Source organism: Eptatretus burgeri, chromosome 8, assembly GCF_056783735.1.
Source record: "Eptatretus burgeri isolate ZD-2024b chromosome 8, Ebu_testis_v1, whole genome shotgun sequence".
Lineage (NCBI taxonomy): Eukaryota > Metazoa > Chordata > Myxini > Myxiniformes > Myxinidae > Eptatretus > Eptatretus burgeri.
The window spans coordinates 98,084,538-98,103,851 of NC_140968.1; the positions used below are offsets into that span (position 1 = coordinate 98,084,538).

Sequence of the window (19,314 nt, forward strand, 5' to 3'; positions counted from 1 at the left end):
TAACAACACCCCCGTACAGCCCTCATATGTGAATGTTTGCTTTTGGAACCGGAGCTTCCATTGCAGAAAACCCTTGTCATGGCAGGCCAAATGGAATCGGCAATGGCGGAGGCGAAAGCAATTGCATACGGCACACCGACGTCTTTTCAGGCTGTAAATACAATCCCAGCATGTCCCACGAGAAGGAAGCAATGCAGACGCGATGCCATACCCAGGAACACTTCAAATGAACCTTCAAAGCCAAATATTTCAAAGGTACACCAAAGGAGTACGTACTATCATTGTGGGTCTACAATGCACTTAGCCAGTTACCCCAAATGTCCTGCAAACAAGCTCAAATGAGCTAAGATCCTCGTCCTCTTAATGATGACGTCATAAAAACGAATATGACGTCATTGTGATGTATCAGGTTTGCGATAAATTATATCTGTGCTAATGCCCGGCTTGATTCCCGCAAAAAAAAATTAAAACAGCTTGACGAGTTTCGGAGATAATGGTAACGGCGATTTCCATTAGCGGCGATATTATGACGTCAACAATTTTTTCTAGGAAGAATTTCCAAAATCAGAGATGGTTACTGTCTGCGCAGGGTATTTATATATATATATATATATATATATATATATATATATATATATATATATATATATATATATATATATATATATATATATATATATATACCAAGTTTCAGGAAGTTTCGATGAAACCAGATGCCATACCCAGATGTGACGGCTGTTTTAAGCATAAACACACGTCTCTGAAGAAATTAGAGGGAACCTCTTTTGTGATGTTCTTCTTTTGCATGCCTAACGGGCAGGTGTGCTCAACTAAATTACTGGTGGACACAGGTTTAGTTGTTTCAACACTTACAGAGTCTGTCCTACCTGGAGCATTTCAAGGTTGCACTTCTTGGGGAACCAAAATTACACTCGATGACTTACCTGCTGTGCCTGCGGAACAATTCAAGGATACTTGTAATCGATTCCCTGTTCTACAGAAGATGCTGAAATACATCTCAAGAGGATGGCCGTACAACGCAAGGTGCATTCACCCAAATATTTCACGTTCGGCATGAACTGGCTCTCCGTGATTACTCAATTCGTGGCACTCACCATGTGATAGCGCCGACAGAACTTCAACCCAAGTGAATCCATCTTGCCCATGATACACATCTAGGAAATGTAAGAACCAAACAAAGGCTGAAAGACCTCTACTGATGGCCAGGGATGGACTCTCAAATCGAAGTTGTCATTCAGTCAAGTATTACTTGCCAAATGCATGATAAACCACCTGTCACTCAGGTGCCACCTTGAAAACCAGTTCCTCTCCCGAATGCTGCATGGGAAAAACTTGCCATTGATATCGTAGAACTGCTTGACAAAGGTCCAATGGACTGTCGCTATGCCATTACCTTAATTTACTACTTCAGCAGATGGCCATAAATGAACTTTACTACACAAGTGACCTTTGCTGCAGTTATCAAGTTCCTGACTATGGGTATTCAGCCAGAAAGGAAACCCACAGGAACTTATCTCTGACAATGGATCTCAATTTGTTTCAGCAGAGTTTGAAACATTCCTGCAGGAAAGAAACATCAACAACTGCCATAGTTCTATCTACAACCCCCAAGCCAACGCAGAGATTGAACGATTCAACAGAGTGTTTAAGGACCGTTTACACAATGCAAACCTCGAAGGGAAACCCAGGAAATCATTCGTACCCGATTTGTTGCAAACATATCGAGCTACAAGACACGCAACAACTCATCAGACTCCTGCTGCACTTCTACATGGACGTACATTGCACACCAAGTTGTACATTCGTACAACAGGATTTTGTGATTTTTTTATGCAAAGTCGAGGCTCGCGGAAGAGCGAGCACACTGAATGGATCAGGACGTAACAGACAAAAAGAGGACTGAAAACATGCATGGATAAGGAAACCCCGAGGAGGAAAAACTGGAAAATTAGGAGGGATTTGGGTGGAATTAACGAGGGTAGAAAAAAATCATGTTTGTGGATTGGGGACGAACTGAGATGGTGGTGAACAGCTGTCTTGAAGACCTGGAGGGAAGAATGACATTGAAAAAGATGTGGAAGTTTGTTCCACAGGTGGGGGGAAAAAAAGAGGATCAAATGAGTGGAGGTCGAGGTGAACAGTCATGTCAGGTCAGTTATGGGAGCATGCACCGGAGCAGTGCATTGCTGCATCCACTTTCTGCCGGTACCTCCGTCTGGCCATCCCCCAAGCAGATGCCTCTCCCATCCCCATCTCCTTGAGATGCCGATCAACCTGCCGCTACCGTGAGGCACATGGTCGGCCGATTGGCCTCCTCCACTCATGAGGCTCCCTCGTTGAGAGAATCTGGTGAGCAGGATCAGCATCAGGAAAATGAGACACGTGTCCATACAGCCGCAGCTGACGCTCACGGACTATGTAGGTAACAAATCTTATTTGAATCTCTCTCAGCAACCGCTCGTTGGACACAAAATCTGACCAACAAAAGCTAAAGATTCTCCGAAGAGATCTGGCACCAAAGGAATTAAGTGTCTGTCTCAGATCCCTGGTCAGAGTCCAAGTCTCAAGGCCCTGTCACACCTTGACGATTTAGCCAACGTATGCAAAATTGGGCTAAAACGCCGGCACACGTCGAATACGTTATGGGTAAGTTTGTATACGTTAAGAGCACGCTGAAAAACACTGCCATACGTCGTAGTACGCTGGCTTTCATCGTTGTACTTTGCGGTTGTCCTCAAATTTTAGCATGCTTGAAATTTTACGACGTATGCCAGCGTATGACTCACACGTTCCGCTACGCTGGCCATAAGTTGTAGGTACGTTATGCGATCGTTGACACACGTCGAGGCACGTTACTTGTAAGTTAATCATAAGTCGAAACACGTCGAGGTAATGCTTAGCGTACCCAAAACTTATTTCTAACCTATGAGTAACGTGCTTTGAACCTATGTGTAACGCACCTCCAACGCATATTGACGTATGTAGACATATTTGATTGACGTATGTAGACGTATTTGATTGACGTCTTCCGGACGACCAAAGAACTTACTGAACGTGTTTCTTATTTACAGCTACCGTATAATGGCGTATTGGCAGCGTTTAAAAAAAACAACAACAACAATAACTTCCGATATTTCGTCACGTGCCGTTACCTCACGTCCGATTATCTCTTCATGTCTTATTCTTAGTTCCTTCTCTGTGAATATTTTCTGTTTGAGGATATCGTCACGTCGACGTCGAAACTTAAAAGCAAATGTGCGAATATATTTTAAAATTCGTGATAGACTAAAAAAAAAAAAAAAAAAAAACAACAACAACAACAACTTCAGATATTTCGTCACGTGCCTTCACGGAGCCAAGGAGAAAAAAGAAAATGTGCCTTGACGGAGAAAATAAGTTTCGAGTTCTGCTAAACATTACCTCGACGTGTTTCGATTTTTGAGTAACTTACAAGAAACGTGTGTTGACGTGTGTTAACGATCGCATATCGTGGTTACAACTTATTCCCAGCGTAGCGGAACATGTGAGCCATACGGCGAGTTCCTCGTAAAATTTTCTGCATGCTTGAAATTTCACGACGTACTAAACGTACCACGAAATATGACAGCGTACTTCATTGTTTTTCAGCGTGCTCCTAACGTATACACAACTTACCCATACCGTATTCGACGTGTGCCAGGGTTTTAGACACATTTTTCATAGGTCGGCATACGCTGGCTAAATCGTCAAGGTGTGACTGCGATGTTGACACTTCCAATTTTCAGGCGGTTATGATTTAAATCTGCGTGTGGCTGGTTTTTAACAGGCTACACCACGAGTTCGTCGGCGATACGTGCAGCGCGCTATGCCTAAGTTAAACTATCGTTGGGCATAGGTTGTGAACGCCGACAACAGGCTAAGCATTCGTTGGTATAAGCTATCTCTAAGACAACAAAACGTTCTGTGCCCTTTACTAATATGTTATGCATACGACCAACACGTTATGAAGACGACCAAAACTTAAAAAAAAAAAAAATCAAAATTTCAGCGTACGCCAACGTTTTACATACATTTTTATACGTTGCCATTGCTGGCTAAATCGTCAAGGTCTGACGGCGCCTTTACATCCGTAGAGCAAGACGGGAAGCACCAAGAACCTGAAGACTCGGACTTTCATGCCAGCACAGGTACCAGCAGCACCACACCCCATGATCCAGTGAATCCATGACTCCCCAGGCAAGACCAAATCGTCTATGGACCTCTGGCTCACAGCCAGCAGAGACATGAATATCACTGGCAAGGGAAGTGAATCTCTCCGTGACCTCAACTTCCTCACCACAAACACGTACAGAAAAGAAAGCAGTATCCAATATGTCATTGAAAGCCGAGATCTTAGTTTTTACCCAGGAAACCCATAATCCCAGCGGCTCCGACTCCTCATTCAGCACCTCGAGGGCCCCCCAAAAGGATATCTGGAGGATCCGCAACGATGACTGCATCATCTGCAAAATCAAGGACAGAGATCTTGACATTCCCAAATGATGCACCGCAGCTTGATCTCTTCGACATCCTCCCAATAATCCAGTCCAAAGATGTGCTGAAAAGTGTGGGGGCCAGTACACACCCTTAATGAACTCCAGTAACAACTGGAAATAAGTCGGAGATGGGAACACCATGTCACACAGCACCTTCAGCACCAGAGTATACTTCAGACATCAGATTCATCAGATTTGATGGCACCCCAAGAAGACCAAGAATCCTCCAGAGGGCTTCCCGATTCTCTGGATCAAATGCTTTGCAGAGATCAACATAGGCTGCAAGCAGCCCCTGCTGAAACTTTCATCTGCGTTCGGTGAGGACCCGAAGAGCAAGGATATAGTCAATCGTTGACCTCTTTGGTGTAAAGCCTGACTGCTCTGAGCGCTGGTGCTCAAGCAGATGGTAGTGAACACTATCAATAATTATCTGAACAAAGAACTTGCCCGGCACTGAGAGCAGCCGTCACCCCTCGGATGATGTTGCAGTCCTGACGATCACCCTTCCCTTTCCACAGACGGACAACAAGGCCCTTCCTCTGGTCAGTTGGGATGATGCCTGTGTTCCAGGCAGAGCACAGAACTGCGTGCAATGACATAAGCACAGCATTTCCACCAGTCTTGGGAAGTTCACCATGGATGCCACAGATTCCAGGAGCTTTATCCCATTCACCGCAGCCTGTGTTTCCACAAACGAAGGTGGATCACATGTGATTGGAGGGTCAGCATTTGGGATAGTAACACCCCTGACATCCAACTCGACAGCTGGTGGATCAGCCTGGTACAATCGCTCAAAGTAACCGGCCCAGCGGGCCTTCACTTTGGACTCCTGTCAAGAGCCGACCACCCTCCGCTCCAACTGCAGTACACAGAGGGAAGGGCTTGGAGGAACGCAATGTGTGAATTCCCCTGTAAGCAGGATGACAATCACTTGACCGCAGGTGATGCTCTACCCCTTCACAGATTCCTCACACATAGCCCTCCTTGTCCACTGTTAGTGCATGTACTGTTTTACGCCTCAGCTCCCTGAACAGCTCAGCTCTGCCATTCAGCCTGGCCTTGCAACTCTGGTCAATGGTATCCAGTGTCCATTGAGAGAAAAAAATTCTTCTTCATCTGACGGTGAGTCCCCAGACATCCACCGGCAACATCAAAGACTGTGGTCTTGAAGGCACTCTACAACTCTTCAGGAATCCACCAAAGCACCCAAACCCCCCAAATCCCCACTCAGCATGTTCGCAAACTCCTCAGCTACCCTCTCATCCTTGAACTTTCCAACATCCAGCCTCGGCTGGGATGGTACCATTCTCCTGGTTTTAAGCTGCAACTTCAGAGTTGCCCCAACAAGCCTGTGGTCAGTGTTGAGGAACTGAGCACTCCGGTAGATCCTGCAGTTCTGCATAATCCTCCAGCGACCATCAACGAGGACATGGTCAATCTCCTTTGCCACACCGCCAGCGTTGGAATACCAAGTCCAACGATGAGCTTGTGGGCGCTGAAACCATAAACCAGCCACCCTAAGTCCACGACTTCTTGCAAAGTCAAGGAACTTAGTACTATTCAGGTTCACAGTTCCAGACCCATGGGGACCAACACATGCCTCATAACCAACCATCCCTATCAGTTCCAGTCGATGCATTAAAATCACACAAAACGAGAAGAGTCTCAACTAGGGCACTGATCAACCACAGAGAAGAGCCGAGCATATGATGCGTCCTTCACGGTGAGATCACTCACCTCCGTTGGAGCAGATACAGAGACCAGGGAAACGACACCCAAGGAGTGACGAATCCTGAGTCTCATAATACGCTCGTTGACCGGAGTCACCTCAATTATCATTGGAGTCAGCTTATTGGACACAGCTACAGCAACTCCTTGGGCATGGTAACCATCAGAGCCAACAGTAGGTGAAAGCACCTGCCATGATCTCGCCACGATCCGGTCCCTGAACCTGAGGGAGTGCTGCAATACATACTATATGTTCAAATGCTTGAGCTCAGATGATAACAGAGATAGGTGATCATCCTCTCTTAGAGATGGGACATTCCAGGCACCCACCTGAAGGGACCGCTTCAGGTTAACCCAAGGAGGCCACCATCTGGTGAACAACACCTCAGCACCCCTCCACCACACACAACCGCCATCTGACCGTGAAGGTTTACCCCGTGGTTTTCCTCCTATCATCAAGGAATGGGGGTCCTGAAGGCTTTGCCCCAATCTCATCATCCGGTGAGCTGCCCTGCGAGAGGGCAGTAGCACAGGAGGTACTCCCACGGAGTGGGTTTTCAGATTTTTTTTGCGTTTGTGTGTTTTGGGGAATGAAGTGTTTTACAGTGGCCGGAGTGCAAATCCTGCCACCAACCTTCTTAAAAAATAAGTAACCCAACTGCAGGAGGACGTCCGCAGACACAGTTGGGCACGAGAAATGGATGGCCGTTGGCTCACAAGGAGCTCCTCCGCTCTTTGACAGGTTTTGTTTTCAATCCTGCTGGGTGTCCATATCTGTACACAACTTTTTGAAATATCAAGCTGTATATATATGTATATATGTATGTATGTATATATATATATATATATATATATATATATATATATATATATATATATATATATATATATATATATATATATATATATATCATTTTTGGCCTCCTCTCTCAGGTGAAGGATCGATTAGTAATTCAAAATTCTCAGATCTGGATCCAGATTCAGCTGTTCAACAAAATCTAATCAATTATTCTGTGTCACACACCCAACCTGTCCACCAAGATAACTTTTTGAGATATCGTGTTATTTTTCATTTTCACCTGACAGTGGCCTGAAAAAGTATTCACACCTCTCCCAAAGTGTTCAGATTCTAATGACTCCTGAGATTGTGTGTGTGTGTGTGTGTGTGTGTGTGTGTGTGTGTGTGTGTGTGTGTGTGTGTGTGTGTGTGTGTGTGTGTGTGTGTGTGTGTGTGTGTGTGTGTGTGTGTGTGTGTGTGTGTGTGTGTGTTTTTTGAGCTTTTGTCATCAAATGATCAACAAAGCTTTAGAATGAGAATATGGAGAATACAAATTAAGAATTTGGTCAAAAGGTCCAAGTTACAGTTTAGCATCCAGAAGAATGAGAGGTCCGAATACAAAGTGGACAGGCTCTGCATTTTCAGATGTTTTGTAGTTTCATGGTGCATTCAAATCACACTTGATATCGAGAGTCTTTACAAACTACTCCAAAACAATAAAGCGAAAAAAAATGCAGATAAAATGTGATTAAGTGACATTAACAAAAAAAATCAGATGATTCTAAGTTGTATAAGTATTCAAACCCATTCCCTAATTAACCCTAAAACACTTCAGGAGCAAATTATTTGTTTGAAAGGTTACAAAAATTTTTTCCTGGTGTTGGCTTAGCGGTTGGGGTGGTGGTTTGGGATCCTTGGGTCCTAAGTTCAGGCCCTGTTTGCTGCTGAATTAACACCAGGTGGGGTTGACTCAGCCTGTCATCCTTATGAGGTCGCTGAAATGAGTACCAGTGTGGCAGCCACAAATGCCTCACACAAAGGGAAGGGGTATTGACGGATTGATTAAATCTGGTGTTGGTGTGGTGTCGGCATGATGGGCCGAATGGCCTCCTCCTCCACTTTAATTCCTTGTAAAATAAGTGTCATGAGTTTAACCTGCATGTAATCAATGATTTAATTTATTTTAAATTAAACTTCCCCATTTATCTGAGTAGATTTATGGTGAAACTCACTAGGTCAACCAACAAGGCAAACATTAAGACCAAGGAGCTTTCCAAAGAAGTCAAACATAAAGTGATGGAGAAGCATCATTCAGGAGAGGGTTATAAAGAGATTATAAAGTCACTCATTATCCCTTTGAGTACGGTGAAATCCATCATCAAGGTGTGGAAAACGTATAATACCACGCACACTACAAGGGTCGTGTATCCAAAGTCAGCAGCCGGAGAAGCAGAAAAATGGTTCGGGATTTCACTGTAAATCCAACAATGACTTTGAACGATCTACAAGGCTATATGTCCGAGATGGGGGTCAGTGTTCATCAATCAACAATATCCCGTTCCCTTCACAAAGCTAGCTTCAATGGACAGGAGGCAAGAAAGAAACCATCACTGAAAAAGACTTATCTAAAAGCTCGTATAGAGTTTGGGAAGAAGCATCTTAATGATGCTGCAGACATGTGGAGAAACGTTTTGTGGTCAGACGAGCCAAAAATGGAACTTTTTGGTCTAAATTCAAAGCGTTGCATCTTGAGCAAGCCGAACACTCCACATCACCCAGTAAACACCATCCCTACTGTCAAGCATGGTGGTGGCAGCATCATGTTATGGGACTGATTTTCATCAGCAGGGACTGGCAAACTTGTCAGGATAGAAGGGACAACGGATGGTTCAAAGTACAGCAGAATCCTTGATGAAAACCTGCTCGAGTGAGCCATGAATCTGAAACTGGGTAGGAGATTCACATTTCAGCAGGACAATGATCTGAAGCACAAAACTAAAGCCACACTGGAGTGGCTGAATTTTTTTTTTAAGTTTTTGAGTGGCCCAGTCAACATCCTGACTTGAACAAAATTTAACATTTATGGCGACACCTTGAAGATTACAGTCCGTGGATGATCCCCCATCAAACTTGGCAGAACTGGAGCAATTTTCACGTGAACAATGGACAAATATTTCACCATCTCACTGTGTAAAACTGGTAGAGATTTACCCAGAAACACTCACAGCAGCCATTGCTGCAAAAGGTGCTTCCACTAAGTGCTGACCTCAGGGGCTGAATAACAAGGAATTACAAGGAAATTTTTGCACAGGAGGAGGCCATTCGACCCATCATGCCTGCACCACACCAATACCAGATTTTTAATAAATCCATCGATACCCCTTCCCTTCGTGCGAGGCCTTTTGACTGCTACACCGGTACTCATTTCACCGACCTCAGAAGGATGGCAGGCTGAGTCAACCCCACCTGATGTTAATTCAGCAGCCAACGGGGATTGAACTCAGGACCCTAGGATCATAAGCCAACACCAAGGATTAACCAGTGAATTTTGATTTGTTTGTGTTTTTTTTTCAGATATTCCTGATATGTAACCTCCTTCAACGGGTAACAGTGTTTAGTTTGATCTCTCCAGTTATGAATTTTAAAAAAGTTCATTTGGAAAAATTGTTTCTACATAATTCGTAATAAATCTAAATCTGGCATTACTGGCCGGGGATGAATACTTTTGCAGGTCACTGTATCTCTCAATGTGGAAAAATGACTTTAAAAATTCGAGCATCCGCATCCAAAAATGTTCACCAGAATCGAATCGATTTGTCCTCGTCACACACCCAACCTGTGCACCACATTTCGTTCTGATCCGTCCAAAAACTTTTTGAGATATCTTGCTCACAGACAAACAAATGGGCAAAAACATAACGTCTGTCCACCTTCGGTGGCGGAGGTAATAATAACAGTTCCGTACATTCATCTCGGGTAGGACCAAAAGTTTGTCAAGAGCATTTGAACATAATTATAATATCAATTGATTTTTTTTTATGAATCCATCGATTACATTGGGGTTTGGAGAAGCAACACTTTGGAACTTTCACATCCCATCCAAAGGAGCCTCAAAAAGGATGAAGGTGGAGATGGAGTTTGAAACGTCCCAAGGTGAGCACGTGTGGAGCGAAGGTTGTACCGCTTTCAAGCAATGATTGAAATGGAACTTTCAAACTCACCTTCAGGTCCACATATATTGAGTGAACATGAACATGTATGGTGATGTGAATATACCGTTAAACTTTTCCTCTAGCATTGTGTACGGAGAGAGTGCGCTCTCCACTGTGCACTGCTCGGAACTCACGCTCGTGCTGTGGCCATACCTTTGGTTTCGGAAGAGTGACCTCGATCCTCTGACTCCAAAGTCTCGGAAGAGTGACCTCGATCCTCTGACTCCAAAGTCGTGTTCGAAGCTTGCTGCGCCACAAACTGAATGTGAATCCTTATAAGGGCGGTGAGTAACCCCCCACCCCTCCGAACCCCATCCCTTCCCTTGGGGACGAGCGAGATTCTGCATCGTGTGCTCCTATCTCCTTTTACCTACAACGGGCCCCTTCCTCCTTAATTGTGGCTCTTCATTGATGCACTCACTCCAATGCCTTCATCACCCCCCCATTGTTTTGTTCTTCCCCATGTTAACTGTCCTTCAGTCTACTCATCCCCCCCCCCATGCCCACCTCCATATCCCGTACTCTCATTCTTATAAACTCTTTACATCCTATTTTTATGGTTACCCTCCACCGCTGGCCACCATTCTCCGTGCTTGCACTTCATGAGGTGAACAATATTCCAGCGGTTACATTTGCTGAGCGTTTCATTAAACTGAGTGCTTGTTGGCAATTCCATTTGCAGCGACAGCAGCACCAGTTTGAGTAGTCCGGGCCACAAGCTGGCATCTCGGCCACAAGCTGGTATTAAAACCATTAGGTGGCATTAGCAATGCAAGATGACACTTGGGCCACACACCTATTGGAAGCCAAATTATGACAGTAAGATAAATAGTTCAACAGAAAATCCTATTGAACTCACAAACGCACTGCTAACGCAATAAAATGTTCGTGCCATATCATGATTTAGTGCACCGGTTGTCGACGTCCGATGATGCACTTCACTTTTAAATTGCGCTATATTATTTCAGTTCTGTATGTGTCATTTATATTGGTGTCTATAATCTTAATAGAATTGCAAATGTTTCCTCATTGATAATGACAAGTGACTCATGAGCTACTCGGGGTGGAACCATGAGTCCCTGCAGCCTGGGTGCTTCACCTGTGTGAACAGTTCTGCAACTGTGAGCAAGTTTGGTTGGTTGTTTGGTTGTTTGTTTGTTTTTCTGCTCGGAATTATGTAACTGTGATATTTAACATTTTTTGTTCTCCGACTCCTCGTCATCTCAGTACAGTTTGTCTGCCCAGAACGGACTTTGAAACTTCGTAGTGGAAAAGAAAAACTGAGGCTTAAAAATCGTTCTCCTTTCCCTTTTGGTTGCCTGTGGGTTTATGTTGGGTGTTTAAGTTTAAATATTTAAGGCATCGTTGACATTATCTATAAACATTATTTTTTTTATTTTATTTTTTTCAAATTCTCTGTAATTGCTACTATGTGGGTTTGTGAGATTTCAAACTGTTCGATTACCTGTACAAATCGTAGTTATTTCCCGAGGAATTGCCCCCCTGTGCATCGTGAATTTAAATTGTGGAACACATTTTCAACTTCAGCTTTTACATAATCCGTCATTCTTGTGGCTCCTTGTCCATTTGATGACCGCACAAAGGGTCATTCACCTCCACACAACAAGCCATTTTGGCTCCGTTGCACTTAATAACTGCACGATCAAAAGAGTCACCTTGGTCCTTTAGACCGGTAGGTGACAATTGCTCAGATTAGAACCTCTCAAACATGTGACGTAGCGGTTTGGGAATCAATCAATCTGTGCGTTGCATATTTGGTTACTTTCTGCCATTTGCACTTTAACCAGTTCTTGTGAGCCTTCCCTCATCCTCACCCCTGGCTTCCACGGCAACATCCCCGCTCCATACAGCGGGGACCGCAGGCGTCCTCGGGTTGGGTCCGATTTTACAGGCGTTTTGATTTTCATGCTTTTGGTTTATTTTCATTCATAAGGGAACAAACCCAGGCGAAAAATGACCCCGAAGTCATACGAGTATACGTCAAGTTGCATTGCAGAGATTTTATCTGCGGGGTTTATGATGTATCTTTCATTTCCCTCCGAGGGATATTTCCTTTATCTGAGGAAGGTGAAGCATGCGAGGAGATCAAATACCCTATTTTGGAAAAGAAAACTTGTGAAAATTTGGAAGTGACGCAAATGGAAGGGGAGTGAGCTGGGTAGGAGGACACCTTGTAGGGCCGTGGTGTGCAGCAGGCTGAGAAGTGACTACAAAACGATTTCCATTTCATGAAATTTTGGATTTTGAGAGACAATTATATGGTGGACTCTGGATTGAAGGTTCTACCAAGAGATCCCTGCCGAACGATGCTGTGCCAGGTCTCAAAGTGGACCACCTGTGTCTTACACCTGCGTCTGTTCACACTTACCCAATTTCATCACATCCATGGCAGGAGCTGTACACCGAGTGTTTTCAACCGATACGGTGACTGCGAATAGTCATTCCGCTGGAGAAATTTATAAAAAGCCATGACACCAAAACTTTAATTCATCCGGGGCAAAGATTACCCGGATCAGTGAAGATCGTTCACTGCATTCGAAGATCGAAGATCGTTTCTTCTCTCCATTCTCTGAATTCACCTTTATTGGATCCATCAAGAAACGTTTTAAATCGCATCTCTGACCTCAAACTTTTAAAAACCACAGTTTGCTATGAGTGTTCGCTTTCCATCAACCATTCTTTTTTTCCAACTTCAGTGCCAACTCACCCCTCTCACCCCTCACTCTCACACTCAAAGCAACCATCCCACTCTTCTCCCTCCAAGCCTCCCTCTCACCTCTCTTAAAAACTCCCCCCTCACCTTTCTCCCACCATTCATCCCCCCTCTCATCCACAAAGCTGCCTCCTTCCAATGCCCTCTCACCTCCATCTCTTCACTCCACCTACTCAAATCCTCAACTGCCTTCTTCCTCCTCTCTTGTCCCTTCTCTCCCCCAGCACCACAGAGCCTTTTGTCCTCCTCATCCGGCCCCTCCCCGAGCTATTCTGCAATCCCCCACACTCTTTCAACAACCCTCCTTACCTCCCCCCCCGCCCCTTGTTCTTTCCCCCCTCCCCCCTCCCACCCCTTCACCCAAAGACTCCTCCCCTCCCTCTTCATTAAAAGTATGGACCTCAAATATCTGGGGCCTTCGCTCAAACCTTTCAGACCTTTCCATGCAGGTTGCCACTGACAAACCAGACATAATCTGCCAAACAGAAACTTTTCTCCCCCAAGACGTGTCTGACTCCCAAGTATCTCTTCCTGGTTACTCCTTCCTCCAGTATGACAGACCTGAGCCTTGTCCTGGTGGAGGTGTTGCTCTCTTCATCAAAAACTCTATTCCTCAAAGACCATGCACTGCCTTCACTCCCCCACACCCCCAGGAATACCTCTGGCTACGGCTCCCCCTCCACTCCCACCTCATGTTTATATGTGTACTGTACCATCCACCTTACCGTGATGACTCCATCTACACCTCACTATCCAAAAACATGGACCATCTTCTATCTTCTCATCCAAACTCTCTCTTCCTCATACGTCGCGACTTCAATTGTCATCATGCCAGTTGGCTAGGTGTGGGTACCTCTCTCACCTGTCATGGCACCTCAGCAAAAGCTTTCTGCGACTCATTGGGACTGACTCAATCGGTCAACTTCCCAACCCGGATCTCAACCAATGGTACTCCATCTCTTCTGGATCTGATTAAGACAAATTTCCCTGACAATATCTGCTGCTCTTCCTTCGCTCCAATCGGTTCTTCTGACCACGTCCTTGTCAAAGTGGACATCTCTCTGGCTATTATCAGAGAACCACCTCAACACCGTCAAGTCTGGCATTTCACTCAAGCCGACTGGCAGGGTCTCCGAGCAGCCATCAAACTTACAGACTGGTCTCCTATCGCTACTTTCTCCTACATCAACTCATCCTGGGAATTCTTTCAAAGAAACTTGCTCTCCCTCATGCACAGATTTATCCCCTCTCGTGTTCAGTTGTCCTCCCCTTCCTCCCGCCCTTGGTTCACTGAACCTTGTGGCGAGGCAGTGGTCCTGAAACAACTTGCCTTTGCCTCATGGAAAGCAAACCCAACTGAGGGCAATCTCAGTTCCTTCCATAAAGCTCAGAACAAGTGTGTATCTGCCCTCAGGAGAGCCAGAAAACAACATCTTTCTCATCTCAAGTCTGAACGCTCAAACCTCTCTCCCTCCTCAAAATCCTGGTGGCGTCTAAGCAATTCTGTTTCTGGTGTATGTTCCCCCTCAATCCCCTCCCTTACCTCAAATGGCCGCACTGCTGATTCCGCACGTGAAAAAGCTGAATGCCTAAACTCGGTGTTTGCATCGAAATCTTGTGTCCGAAACCGATCACTTTCTGTACCCACCTTACCCAGTCAAACCCAACTGTCCCTGGACTCTGTGTCCTTTTCTCTTGACAAGGTGGAGAGCTTGCTTTCAAACCTCGAGTCAGATTCTGCAACTGGTCCAGACGGCATCAGCCCACGTGTCCTCAAAGCCTGCTCTTCTGCTCTTGCTCACCCTCTCTCTGTTCTATTCACCCTCTCATTTGCTCAAGGTCATCTGCAATGTGCTTGAAAATCTGCAAACATTACTGCCCTGCATAAAAAGGTGCAAAACAGATCCCTGTAACTACAGACCAATCAGCCTTCTTCCAATCATCAGCAAGGTGATGGAATCCATCATCGCTTCAGACATCAAATCCTTCCTCTTCTCCAATGGCTTGATTTTCAATCATCAATTTGGTTTCAGACCAGGTCATTCTTCTCTGGATATGCTGCTTCTGCTCTCCCAACAATGGATGGAGGTCCTCAATGCCGGACAGGAAATCCGAGCCGTATCCCTGGACATATCTTGTGCTTTTGACACGGTCTGGCACCCTGCCCTGCTCACCAAACTCTCTTCCTATGGTATCCAAGTCCATCTCCACTCATGGCTCACAGACTTCCTCTCCTGTCGCAGTCAACGTGTGGGCCTAAATGGAGTTCTTTCATCCCCTCTTCCTGTCCAGGCTGGAGTTCCTCAAGGTGGCATTCTGGGCCCTGTTCTTTTTCTGGTTTTCATCAATGATCTCTCGGACTCTCTGGAAAATCCTCTATATCTCTTTGCTGACGACTCCACCCTTTGCCGTACCATCGGTCATCCCTCAGACTGGCAAGCAGCAGCTTTTTCGCTCACTGCAGATCTGGATAAAATTACAAACTGGTCCAACACATGGAACATGTCTTTCAATCCAGACAAATCTCACACTCACACGATGTCTCTTCGAAAGGACCGTTTAGAAACCCCCGCCCCCATCCACTTTCTCAACAATCCTCTGGAAGAAGTCCTTTCTTTCAAACTTCTGGGTCTCACTATCTGCCATGATCTTTCCTGGGAAAGCCACATTTCAAACCTCGCCTCCAAAGCCAGTCGCCGACTGGGAATCCTCCATCGTACAAAGTCCTTCCTCAGCCCACCTGAGCTCCTGACCACTTACAAAGCTTTTGTCCGCAGCCTGATGGAGTACTGCTCTCCCCTCTGGACTGGTGCTCCTGCCTCCCACCTTTCTCGGCTTTTGGAAACCAAGGCCTTTCGGATCATTGGCATCTCCCGCAATGAGGCTGAGTCTTTGGGCCTCTCACTCAATCACTGCAGGTTGGTCGGTGGTCTTTCTGTCTTCTACCGTCTCCTCTCCAGGCTCGCCCCCCTGCTCTCTCTGTAATTTGTCCCCACCACATTTCCGCAGGGCGCTCAAGGTCTGCCAACAACCCCCTTCTGGTAAAACTACCAAAATCACGAATCACTGCTCACCTTCACTCTTTCATTCCTCTTTTTTCCCGCCTTTGGAATAAACTCCCTCACTCTCTTTAATGCCATTCTTCCCTCCAGGCCTTCAAAACAGCTGTTCACCACCACCTCTTATCATCCCCATCCAAATCCTCGATCTTTTCTACCCCCGTTAATCCACCCCAAGCCCACCTCCTTCAAATTCCCTGCTTTCCTTCCTGAAAGTCCCTGTAATGTCCATCTTCTATTCCCCATGTTCCCCGTCCCATCGCTCTCCCTTCCACAGATCTCCTAATGTCTCTGTTCCCCACTATTTTGTCCTTCTCACTCCCTCCAATCTTGCCTCATGTCCCCCATGATGTGCGTTGTGTGTTAGCTCTCACACGAGCCTCGACAAGGTATACAAAAAAAACCCAAAATCGTTCAGCACAACACTGGCTTTGATCACGTGACACCGGATTTGCACTGCACAGCACAGACAGTCCAGTATAATCTTGATATTTGAGAAATTGTAGCCCGAATCTTGTATTTTGTACCTCGGTGCCAGGGTGGGGAACGCAACGGCACGCTGGTTGTGTCTCTCCCTAACACAAGCAAAGTTAAAATCAGAGTAATTGCTGACCGTTGAATCGGTGTAAAATGGACGTGCAGTGTTACTAAGGCTAGAGCACTTCAAGAATTCAGTGTTGTGAGATTTTCAGTACTGCGGCTCGTTAAGTGTTACCCCCACAGTGTTTTCAGATGTTATCGTAAAACATCTGAAATCGTCATCGTGTAATATTTGTTGATTTCCAACTGTAAAAATTAATGGGAACTCAGCACCGACAATTCAACAACAACAACGACAATTCAATTCAACATGGCAGATCAGAAGAAACGTTGGAGTTGACGAGGGTGGAGTCTGGGGAGAGAACATTATTTCTCTAAAGTATCCAGGCCGGACCAAAATGTAATCATTTCGTCCTTGTCATACACCCAACCTGTCCATCAAGTTTCATCCGAATCCATCGATCACCTTTTGAGATATCCTGCTCGTAGACAAACAAACAAACAAACAAACAAGAAAGACGGCGTGCAGAGCACAATACTTGCGAAATCCATAAAATACATTTGGGGACCTTAAAAATAATTGTTTGTTGAAGTCAATGACCAAATATGCAACTCCTCTTCAAGTTTCACGTGAATCAGATGAAAATTAACAATATTAGAAATTCTGCCTATGTTCATCAAGTTTTGTCTGAATCCGTGCACAACTTTTTGAGATATCGTGCTTTATGTTAGTTTACCCCTGTCCCTCAATGTTGAAGAATCACTTAAAAAATTATCAGATTCGGATTCGGATCTTCACCAAAATTGAATCAATTCTTCTTTGTCACACAGTCAACATGTCCACAAAATTTCATCCGAATCCGTAGACAACTTTTGGAGATATCCTTCCTGTACACAAACAGACAAACAAACAAACAAACAAGAAGAAGACGTCATGCAGAGCACGACACTTGCAAAATCCATAAAACAAATTTGACCTCAAAAATAATTGGTGGTTAAATTCAATGACCAAATATGCAAATCCTCTTCAAGTTTCATGTGAATCAGATGAAAATTGACAATTTTAGAAATTCGGCCTATGTTGACCTTTCGGCCGACGTGGACTTCGAAAATAATTGGTGGTTGAATCCAGTGGCCTGAAATATAAATCCTCTTCAAATTTCAAATCAATGAGATGAAAATTGAGGATTTTAGAAATACCTCTTTAGTTGTTGACCTTCGGCCTATGTTGACCTTTTGGTCGATGTTGACCTCAAAAAAAATTGGCTCGTTGAATTCAGTGACCTGAAATATAAATCCTCTTCAAATTTAAAGTCAATCGGATGAAAATTGAGGATTTTAGAAATCTCTCCTAAGTTGTTGACCTTTTGACCTCAAAAACAATTGGCTTCTTCCTTTTGACAAACTCTACCATCTGGTGAAGTTTTGTGAAGATCGGTTTAAAATTGTGACCTGTTGGTGATCGACAGACAGACAGACAGACAGACAGACAGAATAACAAAATCGATTCACCAATATACTTGAAAAATCTTCGATTTTGCAAATAACAAACAGACAGAAAGGGGTGAAAACATAACCCCCTTCACCTTCGGTGGCGGAGGTATTGAAAGCGAGACATGATACACATTCCAAGGACAGGGAATTTAGTCCTAGTGATAAGGTTTTGGTGTTAACCAATAGCAAGTCAACCATTACAGGCAAGGTATTTTGGATCTTAACTCATTGAACGAAAAGTCAGTGAGACTGATTATGCCGTGCAAACTCCAGGTAGACGCAAGCAGAGGCGACTGTGTCACATAAATATGATTTTAAAAATTATCATGGCAGAGCAACCAGAAAGTATGATTTCAGCCTCACATGCTTTACCTGTAGTTATTGTGCAGAAGTAAAATGAGATGTGTGATGAGATTAAATTTGAGCACATTAGGGACAACGCTTGTCTGAGTCTGACAAACACTGAGGTGTTATCACACTTAGATCAGAAATTGGGTCATTTGATGTCCAAACAGAACAACAGGGTCAAGTCTCAGACTTAATTCGTGACTTTGCTCACCTGGTTACAGATGTACTAAGCCATACTGACTGAGTGTATCACGATGTCGAGGTAAGAGATGCTACGCCAGTGAAACAACACCCATACAGGATGAATCCTGTAAAACTAGAACACCTGAATGAGAAGATTAAATACATGCTCGAAAATGTCACCATTGAACATCGTGACACTGAATTTAGTTCGCCCTGCGTCCTGGAACCCAAGCCAGATGGCAGTTTTCGTTGTTGCACTGACTTCAAACGGGTTAATGCAGTGATGAGAATGGATTCTTATCCAATCCCTAGGACAGGATAGGCAGGATGATATCAGAGATTTTGTAAAAATTTCTCTGACATTGTGGTTCCTTTGACTAATTTATTCAGTGAAAAGCAAAATTTGTGTGGGATGACAAATGTCGACTGCATTTGACACTGTCAAAGCCATACGTACGAATTCTCCAGTTCTTGCCGCACCAATTTTTCTGAAAAACTTCTAATTGTCTCTAGATACGAGCGATGTGGTAGCCGGAGCGGTTCTAATGAAACAAGATAATACAGGCCTTGATCACCCTGTGTGATATCATTCGAAAAAGTTTAACAAACACCAGAAGAACTATTCGCCAACAGAAAAAGAGATGTTCTTCTGTTGTTGGTCCACAACCCTTGCTCTTCTGTTGGCTTTGAAATTGTTCCAGGT

At 44.6% G+C, this 19,314-nt stretch overlaps 2 protein-coding genes across 13 annotated transcripts in view; one reads left to right on the forward strand and one right to left on the reverse strand.

Annotated features, from left to right (window-relative positions):
* LOC147022349 (pancreatic propolypeptide YG-like) overlaps positions 1 to 19,314 on the reverse strand; it is a 42,181-nt gene that overhangs the window by 21,449 nt on the left and 1,418 nt on the right. For 2 of the 4 annotated variants that reach the window (XM_085893161.1, XM_085893158.1), the window contains exon 1: positions 10,407 to 10,536. The exons of 1 other annotated variant lie outside the window; for it this stretch is intronic. The gene's annotated coding sequence lies outside the window, so the exon portion shown is untranslated. Of the gene's footprint in view, positions 1 to 2,981; positions 3,118 to 10,406; positions 10,537 to 19,314 lie in introns of those variants that run through there. One more of the 4 variants, XM_085893160.1, reaches the window with a different exon arrangement.
* Positions 10,341 to 19,314, forward strand: part of LOC147022350 (uncharacterized) — a 51,466-nt gene continuing 42,492 nt past the window's right edge. For 3 of the 9 annotated variants that reach the window (XM_085893147.1, XM_085893152.1, XM_085893157.1), the window contains exon 1: positions 10,398 to 10,537. The gene's annotated coding sequence lies outside the window, so the exon portion shown is untranslated. Of the gene's footprint in view, positions 10,538 to 19,314 lie in introns of all 9 variants that reach the window. The other 6 variants (XM_085893148.1, XM_085893153.1, XM_085893150.1 and 3 more) reach the window with 4 other exon arrangements.